Source organism: Cylas formicarius, unplaced genomic scaffold (assembly GCF_029955315.1).
Source record: "Cylas formicarius isolate icCylForm1 unplaced genomic scaffold, icCylForm1.1 PGA_scaffold_1__22_contigs__length_36826433, whole genome shotgun sequence".
Taxonomy (NCBI): domain Eukaryota; kingdom Metazoa; phylum Arthropoda; class Insecta; order Coleoptera; family Brentidae; genus Cylas; species Cylas formicarius.
This window is the reverse complement of record NW_026844264.1, coordinates 22,793,470-22,812,505: the sequence shown is the minus strand read 5'-3', so window position 1 is coordinate 22,812,505 and position 19,036 is coordinate 22,793,470. Positions and strand designations below refer to the sequence as shown.

The following is a 19,036-nucleotide window of genomic DNA, read 5'->3' as shown; positions in this document are numbered from 1 at the left end:
AGGCTCATTTTATATGGTTTTTGAGTTACTATTTTGCAGTGCATATACTTACCGACAAATTTTAGTATGTCTAGAAGTAGTAATCTTTATAAGAGGTGTTTTTTTTCGATGTATAGAACTTTAAGTTTCAATAAAACAACGATGGATTATTCGATTGACATGAATTTTATTTATCCGAAAGATAATCTTGTGGCATTACATTTTAAATATGAATTCTGGCATATGACCGCCACGGCTGGCGCGGATGTAGTCCAATCTGGACGTCCAATTTTCGATGACTTTTTCCAACATTTGTGGCCATATATCGGCAATAACACGGCGAATGTTGTCTTCCAATTGGTCAAGCGTTTGTGGCTTATCCGCATAGACCAATGACTTTTCATAGCCCCACAGAAAGTAGTCTAACGGTGTTAAATCACAAGATCTTGGAGGCCAATTCACAGGTCCAAAACGTGAAATTAGGAGGTCACCAAACGTGTCTTTCAATAAATCGATTGGGGCACGAGCCGTGTGCCATTGACTGTAACGTTCTGGTCATCATCGTTTTTGAAGAAGTACGGACCAATGATTGCACCAGCCCATAAAGCGCACCAAACAGTCAGTTTTTCTGGATGTAACGGTGTTTCGAGATACACTTGAGGATTAGCTTCGCTCCAAATGCGGCAGATTTGTTTGTTGACGTAGCCATTCAACCAGAAGTGCGCTTCATCGCTAAACAAAATTCGCTGATGAAAATCGGGAACAATGGCAATCTCGCAATTGCACTATTTGCAAGCGTTGTTCAAGCGTGAGTCTATTCATGATGAATTGCTAAACCAAACTGAGAATAAATCACTTGACAGCTGTTAAATCGGTCGCCATCCTGAACAGTAAAGCCAACTTAAAGTTCAATACATCAAAAAAAATCACCCATTATATAAAAATCAATTGCTGTTCGTTAGTCTCGCTAAAACTTGAGAACGGCAGTCTTAAAATGTTCGTGGAGGTCTAGGGAAGCTTCGAAAGGTGAGAAAAATTATAATAATTGCTAGCAAAATCCTAAAAACAGCCCTTTTCTTTTTCCCATATAATCCAAAATAATTGTGGGTTAAGTATAGAGGATGTTTTGCATCGTGTGCGCTGTCAAACTTTGAATCCTGCACTGCAAATGACCGCAGAAATTTACAAGAGACATTGATCATGTTAGAAGATGTGTGTTTATTGATGGCAAATAAAGTATCGTCGTGTTTGGGAATCACAGCACCAAATCGTCATATGAGCGATGCATTAAACCAAGAGATCAACAGTATGACATTGAAGCATTGGCTGAAACAATTTGTACAAATGCTCCATAATTAAATCAACAACAAAAAATTACGTACAACACTTTGATAGAAGCTATGAACAGTGGATCTGGATTTTCCTTGATGCTTTCGGAGGAATCGGAAAAACGTTCTTAATTTCATTGCTTTTAGCAAGAATTAGGATCAGATCGCGAAATGATGTTGCCTTAGCGCTGACTTCATCTGGAATACCCGCGACTCTGCTAGAAGCCGGGCGAACTGCAAAATCTACCTTGAAATTGCCATTAAACATATAAATCACAGAAACACCAATTTGCAACATCAGGTAGTTTGTAAATATTACATTAGATAAAGACACGGTGTTATCGAAACAATTGTCAAGTGAAAATCTGAATTTTTAGTTCTTATTTATTTTGTTAAATGGATTTTCATCAATCAGCGACCTCAGTTCAAATACGGATTAGTTTTGTTTAAGATTATTTTATAGAAACTTTAAGTCTTTTATTTATCGATTGAGGCTGTACGAAGTCTGCTGGGCCAGCTAGTATAGTAATAGAGCAAATACTCAAAACTTATTTTTCTCAAAATTAGAAATAATGGATTACTTCGTTGTATGAGTCAAGTTCTTTATTTTATATGTATTAATTATGTTGGGTTTTCGGAGAGAAATACGTATATGAAAATATATGGAAGTAATAAGGTTTTTATATTTGTATTCCAGTAGCTTGCAAAACTAATTGATGCAAGTCATGTGAACAAAAAAAAAACAACTATTTTCTAATCTCAAAAAATCCGTGGACTGCTTCTCATGTCCTGGGAATTTTAAAACAAACCTCACGCATTATCTCTTATTTAATTGTAAAAATCTATTTTAGTAACGAACAAACAAAAAACCCTTAATTTTGATATTTGAAGTTGTCAATAAAATGTCAAAACCGTGCCAACGTATCCTATAGATATATAGTTTACCCAAAAACCTTCCTGGTTATCCCAAAGTTAGAAAATCCTTTCAGCTTTGATCACCAGACCAAAATCCTGTTAAAACCAAAGAGCAATTCAAATTGACGAAAGTAGCATAAAACTCATTTCGGAAAATTATGGATTCATTTTCTTTTTATAAATGACTGCAATGGCTCGAACCGAATTTCTGGTGAACAAAAATTGCACATTTTTTTACAATTCGCAGAAACCAGCGCTGATTCAACTGTCGCTTGCATTACAAATGGGTACAACTATTCTCTACTTCCTGCCGATTCTGTGTAACAATACGGACCGTATGTTCGATCCCTGATAGCTGCCGCTGGTTTCTCACCCTCGGTCGTCGATCGCCCCCCAGTCTAGGGCGTTTTCATCAGACAAAAGCACGTCGATTTTAGTAGAAACGGGTGTCGCTTGTGATTTTGCGGAAGGCCATTGGCGTGTCAAAATGAGAACTGCTTTAAGCAGAAATTAGTTCTATAGTTTCCGAGAATCCGCAAAGAAATGAATAAACAATTATGATATTTCAGGCAGAAATAGAATAAAAAATTAAAAGAACGCCGCACCGAATTATTTTCAAATTAAGGAGGTGGGAGTAAGCGGAGATTATCTACATCCGTCTCAAATATTTTCAAGAACGTTTCTACATAAATGTGGCAACATCTTGCTTAGTTTAAAGGCACATAATTTTTTAGATTCACCCATAAAAAAGAAATAATTTTGTTTTTGTAAATCAATTTGGAAGATAAAGTCTGTTCATAGATATAAGAAAGTGACTAACTGATACGAATTAAGGAAAGACCCGGGAAAGCTGTAAGAATGAAATATGGCCGAACAGGTCTGTACTTTGCTTAAAATTTAATTATTTGGGGTTTGTAAGGAAAGATACTAAACAATATTTATTTATTTATGTATGTATTTATGTTTAAATCTACCTACCTACTTAAATTACTTAAACTTATTCACATGATATATCAGTATCACTATCGCTATCATCGCCTGTTCTAATTATTATTTGTTCTATATTATTTGCAATATGGATATACGATTGTTCTGCTTTTTCTATATGTGTAACATAATTTGCCCAACTTTGTGGAGGGATGTTAAAAACTTCGGTTTCTATAAGTTTGAGGACATTGGAGTTAACACGGGGGAAAACATTGTTACGACGAATTACGGGAATTTCAGTTGGTGCCAAACATGTTCAATATCTTGATCACTTTCATCTACACTCGAGAAAATCTCAGCATCGCTTCTTTTTTTCCTCGCTGAAATGGGATTATTCACAATTTTCCATACAGTTGATGTTGGAATTTTCGTCAATGTGGCCGTTTCTTCTGCTGACACCACATTCAATGAGAGTCAAATAAACATTGTTTATAACGTCCTTAGTTTCAATTGAATAGTGCTTTCTATATTTGAGCATCTCCTGAGATACACTAGACTTACACATATTTTGCATAATTCGCACACGATTCAACATACGCTGTATTACACACGAAATAAAAATGATTACTAATAAACTTAAACTATACCAAAGAATATTAAACACAGATAGGTATAACATTATTTTCTATTACGGACCATAATTTTACCTGAATTTAAATTCCGAAACTTTAGGTAATAATCTTGTTGCATTGTGTGTTAAAGACCACCCTTGGATAATCCCATTCAAAAGCAATTGGTTACTTTCTTATATCTATGAACAGACCATACCTCAATAATTCCAGTATACTATAGTAGTAGAAAAATTACATAAATCCAAAAATTTCTCAAATAGCACCACTTGTATAGTTTATTAATTTCGAATTCTACGTAAGAAATGAACCAAACTACCAAATAAACAACCAGTTTCAAATTGTAAGTAATACAATCAGTAAGATTTATCGTATTTGTTATGGCTGGATCTTCCCATAAACCTCCTGCAAATTTCTTACAAGTTTGCCTAAAATAATTCTTATTATTATTTATTAAAAGAAATATGTATAAGCCAAAATGGCCCGTTATTCTATAACAATTTAAATCTCTTACCCAACTCTATAGTGCACAGTCAGATTTTATTTTACCTAAATATAGGTTCCCAAAACTTCACGACAACCAGTCGCTATTGACTTCATTTATCATCAAACAAATACAAGCACGTATCTAAATTCCAATACGAACAAAAATATCCGCTCCTAGTTATAACCGCATCAGTCAGTTTGAAAAATGTTCTCTCGTATGAACAATCCGAGAACCAGCCAACGCAAGACATAAAGTATAAGTGCAATCGTCTAGGAATTTCGCAGTCTGCTGCCAACATTTCTTCGCTTTGATATGAGGATGACATAATTTGGAAAGTTTGGAAAATATACCGGAAAAAAATAATGTTTTGGAATACGTTAGAACTTAAAAACACAATATTTGTATGGTAAGAACATAACATTTTTCCATACAAGATAAGGAATAGTTCCGGAAATAGAAAAAAATTAGATTTTAAAAGGAGGTGAATATAGTTAATGACCTAAAAAACTAGATCCTTTAATGCTAATTCTTTAATCAGCAGTTACTACAGAAGTGTGCGATTACAAACGTAAATCACATCACACGTACAATCACTCATTACCTGACGAAACCGTCAAAGAATTTTTATTCCTTTATCACTTTTCCTTTTTGTGTTGCGAATTGTGCAAAATCAAATTTCATGGTCTCCCCTTTTCAGATCCGGCTTCGCTTTTTAACAAATCATTAAATCTCTATCTGCAAATGACATTTTTGTAAACGCGAAGAACTGCGGGATGGCCAAAACATGAAATGCAATTTTAGTGCTAGTCATGCGACGTGTATTGTTGAAAGCTCTGGGCCCGCGTATTTTTGAAGTTTATGAGTTTTTCCACTTTCCCTTATATTTATTGTCGGGCGTGATAGAGCAGAAAGGATCGTGAACTGCTTGCCATGAAAATTATTCGAATATATTCAAGACTATGCCAAATTGCATGACGATTGTAATTGCCAATTTTAAAAAGTTGCAGTTTAGTAAATAAAATGAAAATTGGAATGAAATTTACATGGATAAATTGATATCGATTGACATGAATTGGCTTATGTAAAAACGCATTTTTTATTGTTCAGATCACAATGTATCTAAAAAGGTCAAACCCGGATATCTATTTACTAGGCCATGTGTAAAATCATTTAATAAAAAATCGATATTTGGGGAGCTTTAGCAGATGGTTAATTACAAAGGTTGATTCAAAAGTAACAAGTGAACTAGAGTTACTACAGATTAAATTTTGATTGAGAAAGTACAAGATGGCAATACTGATTTTTCTGCCATACTAATTTTTTTTGTAGAGATCAAAGCCACAATCATCTTCAAACACTAAATGCCCGATTTGTATGGTTAAGTGCTACGTCTATTAATTCTGTATCCACTCGTGGAATGGAATCATATGCCCTGAAAGTGCGTATATCGTGGATATATATATATATATATATATATATATATATATATATATATATATATATATATATATATATATATATATATATATATATATATATATATATATATATGATGACACTATATTCCGGGATATCATCCGTTCGCTCGTTGAACTCCGACTGGAATCCTGCAAATCTTGCATCCGACTGGAATCCTGCAGACGTTTCGCCAAAATCTCACTTGGCATCTTCAATGCTCGCGCTCCGAAAACACTTCGAACACGGAGCGCGAGCATTGAAGATGCCAAGTGAGATTTTGGCGAAACGTCTGCAGGATTCCAGTCGGATGCAAGATTTGCAGGATTCCAGTCGGATGCAGGATTCCAGTCGGAGTTCAACGAGCGAACGGATGATATCCCGGAATATAGTGTCATCACATTTTTCCATCCGTGAATCAATACGTGAGAATATATATATATATATATATATATATATATATATATATATATATATATATATATATATATATATATATATATATATATATATATATATATATATATATATATATATATATATATATATATATATATATATATATCCATGAACAGCTTTTTTCCCGCACATTGACACATTTTAGAATAAATATACTTATCGTTTTTTATTGAACACATTATAAAAATGGTATATTTTTTTAAAACAATTGCGCCATTTGTTAGCAATACCAGCAATATACAACAACCTCCCATTTCCCAAATGAGAAAAAGTCTGAACTAACAAAACCCTATCTTCCATCGGCAAGTATTTTTCGATAAGAGGATTAAGCTCAAATCAATATTAAATTAGAATTTAATGTTATCCTTTAGGATAACAAATGGATTTCTATTGCAGATAGTTTTATGGAAATTACTGTTCATTTTTCAACATTTATAAAATACATTTTATCGAATATTATCGAGATAGACCCCGAGAAGTTTTTATTCTATTAATTGCATTTTTAAATTGGTAAGCCACAATGGATCAAATGACTAATCATAATCAATATGCAATAAAAAGTAATTCAACTAAGTTTAATGAAACCAATTAATCAATAAAATTTCTATTACCAGAAGAAAGAAAAGAAAAAATCACTGAAGCTTTGGTGAAATTCCTTTTCAAATTCAAACCATATCCGATATGATTTTAGGATTTCGAATTCATTTTCTCCTGCTGCAAGAATATTTAAGAAAATTAAGTAGAATAATGTGTTTGCTTATGAAATATTTGAAATAATATTATATTTGGTAGTATATTGCCATGGGAAGAATCCTCGATATTCCTTTAATTAAAAAAAATTGAAGATTCTCCCCACGGCACGACAAAACTTCGATTGATATACAAGCTGAGATTGGTAAAATCAAGATGTTAACTTGCACTCGCTTTATAAACAAAGTAATGATAAATCAGAATAATTTGCGAAACGAGAATTTAAAATTTTAGCCCTTTCAGTTCGGATGTCATACTTAAACGAAAATCGTCGGAAATAAATTTCATCCAAAACTCCGTCATAAATCTCCAAGCAACTTATCGCTCTCTCCATCTGGGTGGTTTTGATAGTTCCTTAATTTGTTTTATTAACCATTCGTCGGACGGCGTACCTGCTGTTCGTATCTAATGGCCTGCTGATTAATGAAAAAGTTCTTCGTGTTTCCGACCTATTTAGGGACCTCTTCGCCATTTAGGCAATTTATCACTCCACCGCCCCCATTGCCACCACGCCGCTCTTTCGAGAACATATTCGTCGATAAATGAACTTAAATTATACTTAAACAGATTTTCCATGTTTCCCTATAACCAAATCGCATAAGACTACACGCTAACGAAACTTTAACATCGTGATATAATAAAAATACATATATATATATATATATATATATATATATATATATATATATATATATATATATATATATATATATATATATATATATATATATATATATATATATATATATATCCTTTCCCTATCGAAACACAAAATGGCGTTAAATCAAAAGAACAGTAGTAATATGTTATTAAAATCAAGCAGATGATTCTAGCAAATCTCTACCCTCCCTTTGGGACGTCATAAAGTATAGGTATTACATTAAATTCATAGGAAACCAAACAAACAAACCACAACCGACATAAACAAACTCATAACTCCGCCCCCATTGAAATCATAAAAAACTATGTGAACTTAACTTAAAAAGACATTTATTTTTGTATCCCTCCTTGGCAATAAAATTCACACCTGCAATAACACAACTGGCACGTACGTTCTCGTTTCTGCTTTTCATTATTTCTCTCGATAAACTTCCACGTTAAGGAAAAGATTGAATTCTCCGTTATAGAGAGTGATAGTTTGGTCGTATTTTCCCTAACGTTATTGTGATAGTAGTAGCAGTATTCATTTCCTATTCCTATTCTATTCTATCAGAGGTGCGTCCCTGTTCTTACAATCAGGGCGCTGCGTTCAGACCTTCAAGGAGATAGTTCCTCTGGCTCAATGAAATGAACTCCTAGTACTCTTACATTTTTGTCATCGTTATCTGTAACCGTATAAACATGTCAGTAATAATGTTTTGTTTCATTGTTGTATTCACCACTTTCATTCATTCATTTTTCCACAATTAATAGACCCAAAAATATGTTTTAACCTAGATTGAATCCGACCGTCGATGATTTAAAAAATACATCCTGCTGAAGCTTAAAACTGGTTTTTTTGCATTTTTCATTAATATTACAAATTTTAAATTACAAGAAAATATATTTTTATTCTACAAAACGCTTCATATAAACCAATTTTTAAAAGAAAACTTATTGTTCGAATTTCAGACGCTCCATTTATAAGAATGGACCACTTTTTCGTTCCTTAACTTAGTTGAAATTAAATACATAGGTTTAACAATTATGAAAAATAAATAAATGAGCTGCAAGTAGCACCCCTGATAAGCAAAAAAAAATCATAATAGTCGATATATATCTCACTGTTATTGAAACGCCCATATGCAGTATGCTCCAAACATTTGAGCAATAAAATAATTCAAAATAAAAAATCAAAAATCTATTCGAACGGCATACGGTTAGAGTTAACCATTATGCTGCCTAACTTCATTTGTTAGTTGAGAGTATAATTGTTTGCCAATATGCAAACACTTCACGACTGCAATTTGGTTTCTCCACGATGTAGCATCAATAATTTATAATGAAACTTTGTAATATGTTCGGCAAATACAAATACGAATGAGCCATTTCTCTACCTCGGTACGCCACATAACGAGGAAGATTACCAAAGTTTCGGTTACTGTTTAACTAATTTCAAGGATTTAATAAGCAAAACTAACCAAAACTCATTATTCGATTTGAAATTAGGGCGCATGATTGGCAATTCAATGACTTGCCAGCTATTACTTCTATGCTATTGACTTCACCTGCTTTCGTGTTCGCTATTTACAGGAAGGCTGTCATATTTACATTTGTAACATCAATTTGAATAAAAAAAAGGCACTGATGACTGTGATCAAAGTTAATAATAATAATAGTAATCTTGTTGCCGAACTCGTTGCCCAGCACAACGTTTAGAATGAACTAGTACTGTTTTATAATTACTTCCATTGACATTTCCAGTATATAATTTCTAGGCGCATAATACGAAGTTTTGCAAAGAATTGATTTTTCGCTTCATGAGCCTGAACGTAGTCCACAGATTATTATCATTATCGTGTATTTGCGTTTAGATTTTGTTGAGGAAAGTGTTGACTTATGCGAAAAACAAAAATGATGAAATGAAAAATTGACCTTAAAATGCCTAAACGTAACAATCAAACTTGTTTTAAAAACTACAGTTGCAGTTAAAACCGCTATTAGTGTGACGGTTCATATCGTCAACTTTTGAACAGTTATTAAAAAGAAAGAAATAAACGAATAACAAGTGACCTTAAAACACTGATAGCATATACCGACTGTTGCACTAGGGAAAACGAATGATCCCAAAAAATTTGAAAATAAAGTAAATCGGCCAACAAAACATAATGGAAATTGTTTTTGAGGTTCTGTATTGACCACCAGAGGGCGTAAAGACTGCAATCTTGAGTTTTAAATCCCGTTTTCTGCAACATTTTCTGATATTAATGATATTTAGAGTAAAATCTTTTTTTGTTAGATTCCTTTTGCTCTATCTCTAATAGGGAATGGACTTTAATAAACTTGGGTCGTTAAAAAGGACTTACGCTATCAAAATTCCAATGAATGAGATGCAATTGAATAACCTGCCCCCAAGTGGCGTTTTCTGACATAACGATAAAAAAATTACATCAGGCTCTTTTAGAAACTGATTTTGGTAGATTAGCCTACTGTAGAGGAGGATCTCTTTTTTTTTTCTCGAATATTATGGACCGATGCAGTTACTTTTTCAAAGAATATGTATGTTTTGGTCACCAGTGACTCCGCATTGGATGCGTAAAGTGAATTATTAAACTCGGCGAAGTGTTAATGTCTGGTATGGCATTTTGGGTGAGCGAATTATAAAACTATTTTTCTTTAATGGTAAAGTTAATGACCAAATCTACTTGAACTTTTTAAGAAACCAATTGGCGATTTTATTAGGAAAGGACAGGTCGTTTCCAAAAATCCCTTTGTGAAAATTTAATTACCGAACACAAACAAACCTTTTGTATTCGACACACTAAATTGTTCGGGACTTTCTTTTTAGTCGCGATGGGATAAATTATGAAAAGTCCGTTTCTTTGAATTATTTTCGTAGAGGAATTCCGTTGCAACTGAGATGTCGTTTTTCTTTTTTCTCCAGATCTCCAGACCTTACTGTTCTAGACTTTTACCTTTGAGGTAGAATAAAAGATACCGTTTATCACCCCTATCCCTGAAAATATCGTATCCGAAATGCTGTAGCCAAAAGCTGAAATTAGAACAGCCTTATTAAATACATAACGCAGGATAAATTCCTGCAAAGAAAATGATAGGAGGCAATATGAACCTTTAAATTCATTTTCTTTTCAATCAATTTTGTTTTGTTTTATCGTTATCAATGTTTATTTCCATAATGTTCGGGTAGAGCTAGTAGTAGCGTTGCGTTAGGTTAATGATGTAAAAAAAAATTCATATCGTAGGGTACTCAATCGCAATCATCTCATTCATAGCACTTTTGCTAGTCTACAAAAGGCCCCTTTTAATGACTCCAAGTTTATTAAAATCCAGTAAGCCATCTTGGAGTTATCAACATTTATTCCCGGAAATGTTGGACCACCGCCACCACTTTCCTAGATAGAGTAACAAACATCTAACAAAAAATATTCGAAGTACCATGAAGTATCATTAATACAAAAAATAATATGCAGAAAACGGGTTTTTAAATTCAAGATGGCAATTACGACGATGTTACATTTCAAATTTGGGAAACGCTTGTAACCAATTCGCCTGTTAGGTGGTTTATGGATTTTCGTTGTTTATGCATGTTGTGGGTCTGTGCTCGTGCGGTAGTGTGGGGAAGAACAGAGGATGAAAGTGCGGTTAAGTTAGATTAGGTGAGATCGGAGGTTAAGGTGTGTGCGGTAGAAATTGGTGGAGCTCCTGATCAGAAGCTTGGTAGTTGGTAGATGTTGTCGTGAGTGAAGGACCGAACGAATAGCAGCGAGGCAGCCGCGATGTTAAGGTACTTTGTGCGTTTGCACGGCGTTTGGATCAGTAATTATATATTTACGTCAGGGCAATAAAGATCCCACTAGGTTTTTTCTTACACCAAAACGAACACAATTTCATATACTAATCGACGTGCCCGGGCGTATTTCCGGAAAAAAACTTTCTTTGATTTACTAAATGTATTCTACCGTATCACAAAAAACTATCAGTATAAAACATTTTCTGCACCTAAAAATAAAATTTATTAAGGCTTTCTTAATAGAGTCAATTTACGAATATATAATCTGAAGCAAATCAGAATCATATGTATACCCAATGATTCCTCGAATAAAACCTGTATAGGAAATTTTTGAGTCACCAATAAGTAATCGATTAACTTGGCAACACATCTATTTATTTGTCCGCAACTGTCAATAGAAGTGATCATTCTCAAACCGTAAGGAAATGTAAGACGAATCTATTGTAAGTATAATGTATAATATGCTCTCTCCCTCTCTCTCTCTCTCTCTCTACGTAAAGCTGCAAGGCAAAGGATCTTCCCAATTTCGAAACGATGGATTTTCAGGGGTTTGTTATTCCCCGAGACGGAGCCTGACAATTTTAGATGCAAATATGGTCTCGAATCGACGCATCGTTGATTCCCAAACCCAAACGAGCTCCGTCTAACGCGATAATCGAGCTTTTCCTCGCTTAATTTGCATGTCTTTTAGCAAAGAGGGGATTATTAAAACAAAACGACGACGTTGCCTAACTACATTTAGTTATAAACTGAGCCCAACCTGCCGCAATCAAACAGTACAAAAGGATTTTACTGTTTCGCTTGTCGTATTTTAGATGCTATTAGTAATTATGGATATGCAAAAAGTTAATTAATTTTGTATATGGTAATACTAGACAAATTAAACGGTTAATCATATCAATGAGAGAGATAGAGATAGCAAATGTAAATTAGTGATTTCGCCTTGAATACATCTGAATACTATATTCAACCACAGTTCTCCATCTTAACCAAGCTGAAAAGCTTAAGATAGAGAACTGTCAACATTTTTTGGGATTATTGAGGTTACAGGCTTGCTTTTTGTCGACTAAGTCGCTTTTTATTTATTTGCGGCCTCTTTTTGGGTTTAGTTGTGGTATTGAACATGCAAGGTTGACCATGAAAAATGACAATATATTCTAATTATATACATATAATAATACAATATATTCTAATTAACAACCTTAACCAGGGTCCATAATCAATGTGATAATAAATAAAATAAATCACATTAACTTAGGAACAAATATTCTGTAATTAAAAGAAAGTTACTTTTCCCCGATTATTCATCAATTTATTTGTTTCTTTTAGCATTTCAAAACGACATTGAATTCAATTGAAAACTAAAACGAGGAATTGTTGTAACTGACTATTTGGTCAATTACTATTCTTTAATTTTAAGGCAACGCGAATTTCATCCTGTCGCTTCGTCCATGTGCACGAACAACGGTGCCAGACTTCCTACTTGTTGGCTATTTAAAACCGTATCTATTGTAACAGCCCATTTTTTTATTTGCTGCCGTTTCATAGTATGTCTCACTTTCTCACTCTATATATCATGTATTAATAAGTATAAGTACACGTTTGCCCTAAGTCCTATCTAAACCTTGGGAGAGCTACTACTAACGCGAAATATCTGAGCAAAAGTCTCGCCTTTGAAGGACTGAACTCCCGTCTGGTTTCCCCCTTTTATTTATGCATCGACAGGCATCGCTAATGGTGGGTGAATAAATTGCCCGGAATTAAAAGGCCAATTTCAACTTAATACGACCAATTTTTATATCGGGAAAGGTAATCACCAATGATACGGCAATCTGCACTTTAGCAAGGCAAGTGGTAAATGCAACAATGCTTGATAAGCAAACTGGCAATACAAAACTAAGAAAATATATAAAGTAGGAACCTGTCATAGAAGATCAAATAAATGCCTAAATAAAAATACTAAACAATTGATGACCTTGGTCTAAACTCAGTATTTATGGTATAAACAACTCCAATTGGTCAAGTTAACAATGTGAACGCACATAGCACTAAACGATGGACCTAAAAATATATAGTATAGTAAAGACTGTATTAAAAAAAGGAATTTTCCTCTTTATTATGAAAAATCAAGTTGATTTTTACCACCAACTCACTGAAAAAAATGCACAACATATAAAACTTATAAAATAAAAATAATTTGGTTTCTCCAGATTGGCGTTCTGTTTTATTCTGAAAGACAGCGCTTTAAACGCCGGTAAACATTTTCTAATATTTTGCTGAACTTCTTTCCCATCCTCTACAAAGAATGTGTAATTTCTGGTTCTTTTTTAAAATAAAAACGTAACCCATATCATGCCGGCTCGCTATTTTTCATTTTCTCTCAATGTCCTTCAAAACCGGAATTTTTGTTCATAATGTTGCCGGCATAAAAAATTTACGTATACGGGCTGGTCGATATTTGAACGAAAACTTTTGACTATGACGATTTTGAAACCACTAACCAAAACTATTAAAAAGCGTGGTGAGAAGATTTGCAGGAGTTGGCAATACCGCTTGATTTCCCTCGGAAGTTATCCCCAGACGAACAACCGCGGCAATTTACGACGTGCTTTCTTCTACCTACCTTGCTCTTGCGTCTAATTTTCACATTCGCTTCTCACTTCTGTTCGTGACGGGATATAATATCGCAACGGGGGTGGGGACAGGCGGGGCGTGGCCAACTTTCGAAAGATCAATATAGCCGTAAGGAATGAGTTTTGTAAAAATCTCAAGATTATCCGTGTTTCCGAATGGTTTTGCGTTACAATGCGGTTGCCGTTAAACCCCTCCGTTTGGTTTAAATTATCCAAGACAGCGAGTAACACAATTTATCAAGTAAACAGATATTTTTTAATATTCTTATACAAGGAGAGTGGCAAAGGATCAAATCAATCATTCATTCTATTTCAATAAAATTAATTATATTTTTTTCAACACATTCTCTAAAATCCCCAATTATGCATTTAAGTCGTCAGCTTCGTGGTCGCGAGTCATTTTAGATATTCCCGGTAATTTAGTCACAGGTTTGGGAGAGATTGGATGGTTTCAATAGATAATAAATAGTATTCGTGCTCTTTCGCTAACATGTACCCACCTAACGATCATAGAATAAGTATAGTATGCAACAGATTATAAAACATCAAAACAAACTTCGTAACGAAAGTGTCGTTTATCAAACTTATTTCGGGATATACTATAAAATATACCTTTTCTTATCTTACCATATCTTGCCTTTTCCAAAATAAAGTTAATAATTTGCACCATTTGTTGCTACTTATTGAGCATCAAAAAATCTTCAGAGAAGTTTACCCTGACAAACATGTGATTTCAAAAATATAGAAATGTGTTACCTTGTCCAGAAACAAGAATCTGAAATTTGACAGTAAAACATATTTTACCCTTCCTTATTGAGTCTTCAAATGCATTTTGTGAAAATGGCGGATTAAATCAGACATTTTGAAGAGGAAATAACATCTATATTGTTATAAGTTAAGTTTTCACTTGAGATGCATTTTTCAGTCACTCCCTAACTTATTTATACAACACGAAGGAACCTAAGTTGAAGCTATTTTTTCGACCAGTCGACGGGTAATATAATAAAATTATTTACAGGGGGTAATCACAATCACAAACGTAGTTTTTAAGAGATCCATGAATTAAATAATAGCAACAAAAAGAACTATCTCTAATGAGAAGGATATTAAGTAACTAGCAAAGCTCGACAATATAAAATCCGCTTCTAACGCACGCTTTCGTCTTTACAAAATCCCGTATTCTGCCTGTAGATTAATGTTTCCCGATATCGAAAGCGACAGCAACCGACATAAAGGTCTACAAAAAAGTAGATTGATGCAAGTTCGTTTAACAAAAAACTACAAAAGATATCGTTATCATGGCGTCTTTATATTTAAAGTGTGATTTACAAGCACAAAAGTCGCGTAAAATGATTTCAGATGGGAGAATATCATGCGTACTAAATTACCAACGCAATATACTTATAAAAACACATTCGAATTTTTTTTTATATTATACTTTTACCAGTGATGTATGGAAAATTGTCTTCAGGTAGAGTTTTAATACAGCATTCAATTGGCAGCAAAAAAAAACTCATAACAACTTAAAAATATATTAAACCTTATAATTTTCTTGAATAATATTTTTCTAATCGGTTAACCATTTAATGCCTGTGGAAGTCTCGAATTGGTAAAGACAACTTATTCAACTTTCAATTCATTGTAAACCCAAGCGGTCTAATCAAGTACTGTTTTTATTTCGTGCTTAGTTCAGTAAAACGTGAACTGCAAGAAAATTTTTACAGCTAGAAATCCGTAGACAAAATTACCTCGGGTGGGATAAAATAAAGATATAAAATTTACAGCTGTGTATAACTATAAAAGAGCCCGAATAAAGACCAGAAACTTAATTTACCGGCAGAAAGTTTCAGACGAAGTTAGTTTTTAAAGAGGTTTTAAAGCTTGGCTCCGCGTCTGCTGATAATTCTGTTTTTCAATTATAATTTCATTAAAATCGAATTTCAGTTCGCGTTTCGAAAATTTTTTAATGCTTTGCAAACAACTTCAATTTACACAAAAAAAAACAGTGCTCAACCAGCTAAAATGACTGGGCACAAATTCGGTATGGAAAATTCGATTGAGCAAAAGCGGTTCCTTAAATTTATACCACACAAGATGGATTAGGAAAATGCGTGACATAGTTTGTCACGCAAGAATTTATATTAAGTGGATACTTATTGGATCCGGGACAGGTATTTAAATAGGACGATGACGATAAGACGTCACAAAAATTGTTGTTATTATTATGCTTCGATCAAAGTGAGATTGAAACACTCGGAAATACGCTTTTAAAATATAACTGCCACTAATTGTTACAAGCAATAAAGAAACGGCATTGTCGATTTCACTTAACATCGAGCTTAAAATCTATTGATCGATTAGATCTGGCTCTATAGCTGAAGCTCTAGGTTGGTCGAAGCTCTTTCTAACGCTGTGATTTATTTGATCAATAATTTATTAGGCCAGGCGAAAACCTTTTATATCGGTTAATCGAGGTTTACAAAGCAATGAAAATAATTTATTATATAAGACGTTTGTCCATTCTGACATTATGTTTAACCTTGGGTTGCCAAGGAAGGTAAATTTTTACCTAAATGTATTTCTTCATTAACTGAATAATTTGAGTTTTTTTTTATAATTTTTATAATTGACTATATAACCTTGCCTAGTATAAAAACAAGTCGTTATCTTTATTTTATATTGCATGTGGGGCTTTTACTTAGAGCATTCTGCATGAATTATGGTCAAAAAATATCTTACAGCGGCTGAATTAAAGCAGATAGCTGTTGCAGATTTTTGCGATGATACTGAAAATGAAACAATATGAGAAAACTATTGGAAGACAATGCAAACGCTGAAAACAATTCGACAGATGAAAACGCGACAATATGACAATATGAACAGTTTAAATAAACAAAAATTAAACTTCAGAGTTAAACTTTTAAAGTTGTTTCAAACTCAAAAATTCAAAATGACCTAGGCTTTAATAGCTACTCATATTTTTTTCCCATTGTTTTAAACTTCAGACTGAATTTCTTTTCTTTTTCGCAACCCTAGATATTAATTATTATAATAACATTTTCGAAGGCGAGTAATCCGAATTCGGCATAGTTTTATGAACCAACCTATACGGCGCTTTCATACTTATTTATAATTTTTATGCATATAATTTGTTTAATTTAATAATTCTACCAAAAAATGTGACCTTGGTCTTGATCTTGATCGATATTCCAGTGTATCATGAATGTTACGAAGACAACTGTTATTGTTTTTCGAATCTTTGTCTAGGAATTTAATGTCCCTTTATTATTAAAACTTTTTTAAATTTCCCACATTGTATTTCTTTAATTCCAAGCATTTGCCACTATATTTATGTTACAAATCTTCTTATTTTGACTTATAGTATCACCCGTCGCTCTGGCCTATAGATAAGCAGCAGGACTATATAAAAAAATATATTAAATTTATTACTTGAATTACGAATAGCAGTTATTAATATCAATTTGTTTATCAAAAACGTAAAGATAACGTCAGTATACAGAATTGACTTTATTCGTTGGCTTGCGTAGTTAATATTGAAATTTGACACTACTTACCAAAATCTCGCGTTCCATAGCTCACTTCGTTGAATCGCATTGAATTTCATAGGCCATTTGATGCCATTTGATTACGGAGTACATTCCTAAATTATGAAACCTAGTATATACGATTTCACGAAAAAAAAAGCGGTCCATTTACCTGATCTTATTTCACTATCGATTGTTACGTTTAAAATTTAGTCCCCGTACAGATTTTCAATTATCCACTTCAATATTTTACTTTTGTGGGGGTTATGGTAAAACAAGTGAAATATTAAAAACCAAAACTGAAACTGAAAACTGATTGATCGGAAAATATTTTAGTAATAATTTCGATTTGATAAAACTGCTGCATCGGAACAACCCTTGAGTTGCACGTGATTTTTTTATCGAAACTTTTTAACATCATAATCGAATTTCATATCCGCCTTATGTAAAAACAAACTTAAAACAAAAATAATGCTGCAACGAACGAGTTTTCGTTAGACTATATATATATATATTCAACAAAGGATATCAAGCCTAGAATCTGAACTTTTTCTTGTCCAATTGCCGAATTGAATTAATAAATATTCTAGCTTCATTTACCATATTGAATATGAACGCGATAGAGACATCAAAAACAAATTATCTACCCAACCATAAATTGATCATACGATTTTACGTTTTCTCTACCAAAATTTAATATTCATTCCTGCTTTTTTTTAAATTCCGTGTTATGTTCGATATCAAATACGACCCAAGATCTTATACTTACTAGTATGATGATCTCAGGTTTCCACCAGTTTTGTTCAGCCAATATCAAAAGCTATGCTAGATTTACTCTTAATATTATATGGAAATATGTACTGAATACTGAAGGCGACCATTTGTTATTTACTAATACAACAATATTGTATTTTAACTCATAAAAATGAAAATTTGGCTGCAAATTTAACTAACCATCCCGTCGCACAAATAAGTTGATTTTAAATCATCATAAACTAATCTTTTAGGGATCTAAACACTAAAATTTATAATATTTTGCACTCCTAAATGGTAAATTACTTTTCTTACTGTCACCTGATTATTCGGGTTAGGCAATAGTGGACAACCTACCCAGAAAACCACACTAATCAAACGACGTGCTAACTTTAGTAGAGACATTGTTGTTCTCAGTTTCTGCTGACATATCTTTGAATCAATATCGAAAACTTCATTCATTTTAAAAATCAAACTTTACAAACGGCTCCACATTTTTTTTTAATAATAAGGGTGCTTTTTTTTCAAAAAAAACTTCCGTGTTACCTTCTTAACTGAAAACTGTTAGTTATTGGCAAAACGTCCGAAATGTAAATAGTATTACATATTTTTTGTTTTTATATCTTATTAATGCACTTGACATTACACGATACTTAAACCATATGTTTAACGTAAAATAAGGATTAGAATTGACATTAAAATTGTCTCATATTTTAATAAATGACG

General features: G+C 33.1%; 2 protein-coding genes across 2 annotated transcripts in view; one reads left to right on the top strand and one right to left on the bottom strand.

Moving 5' to 3' along the window:
• Window positions 1–19,036, top strand: part of LOC132697121 (uncharacterized) — a 254,353-nt gene that overhangs the window by 221,138 nt on the left and 14,179 nt on the right. The gene's annotated exons all lie outside the window — the stretch shown is intronic.
• Window positions 1–19,036, bottom strand: part of LOC132697351 (neural-cadherin-like) — a 102,374-nt gene that overhangs the window by 75,444 nt on the left and 7,894 nt on the right. The window lies entirely within an intron of this gene.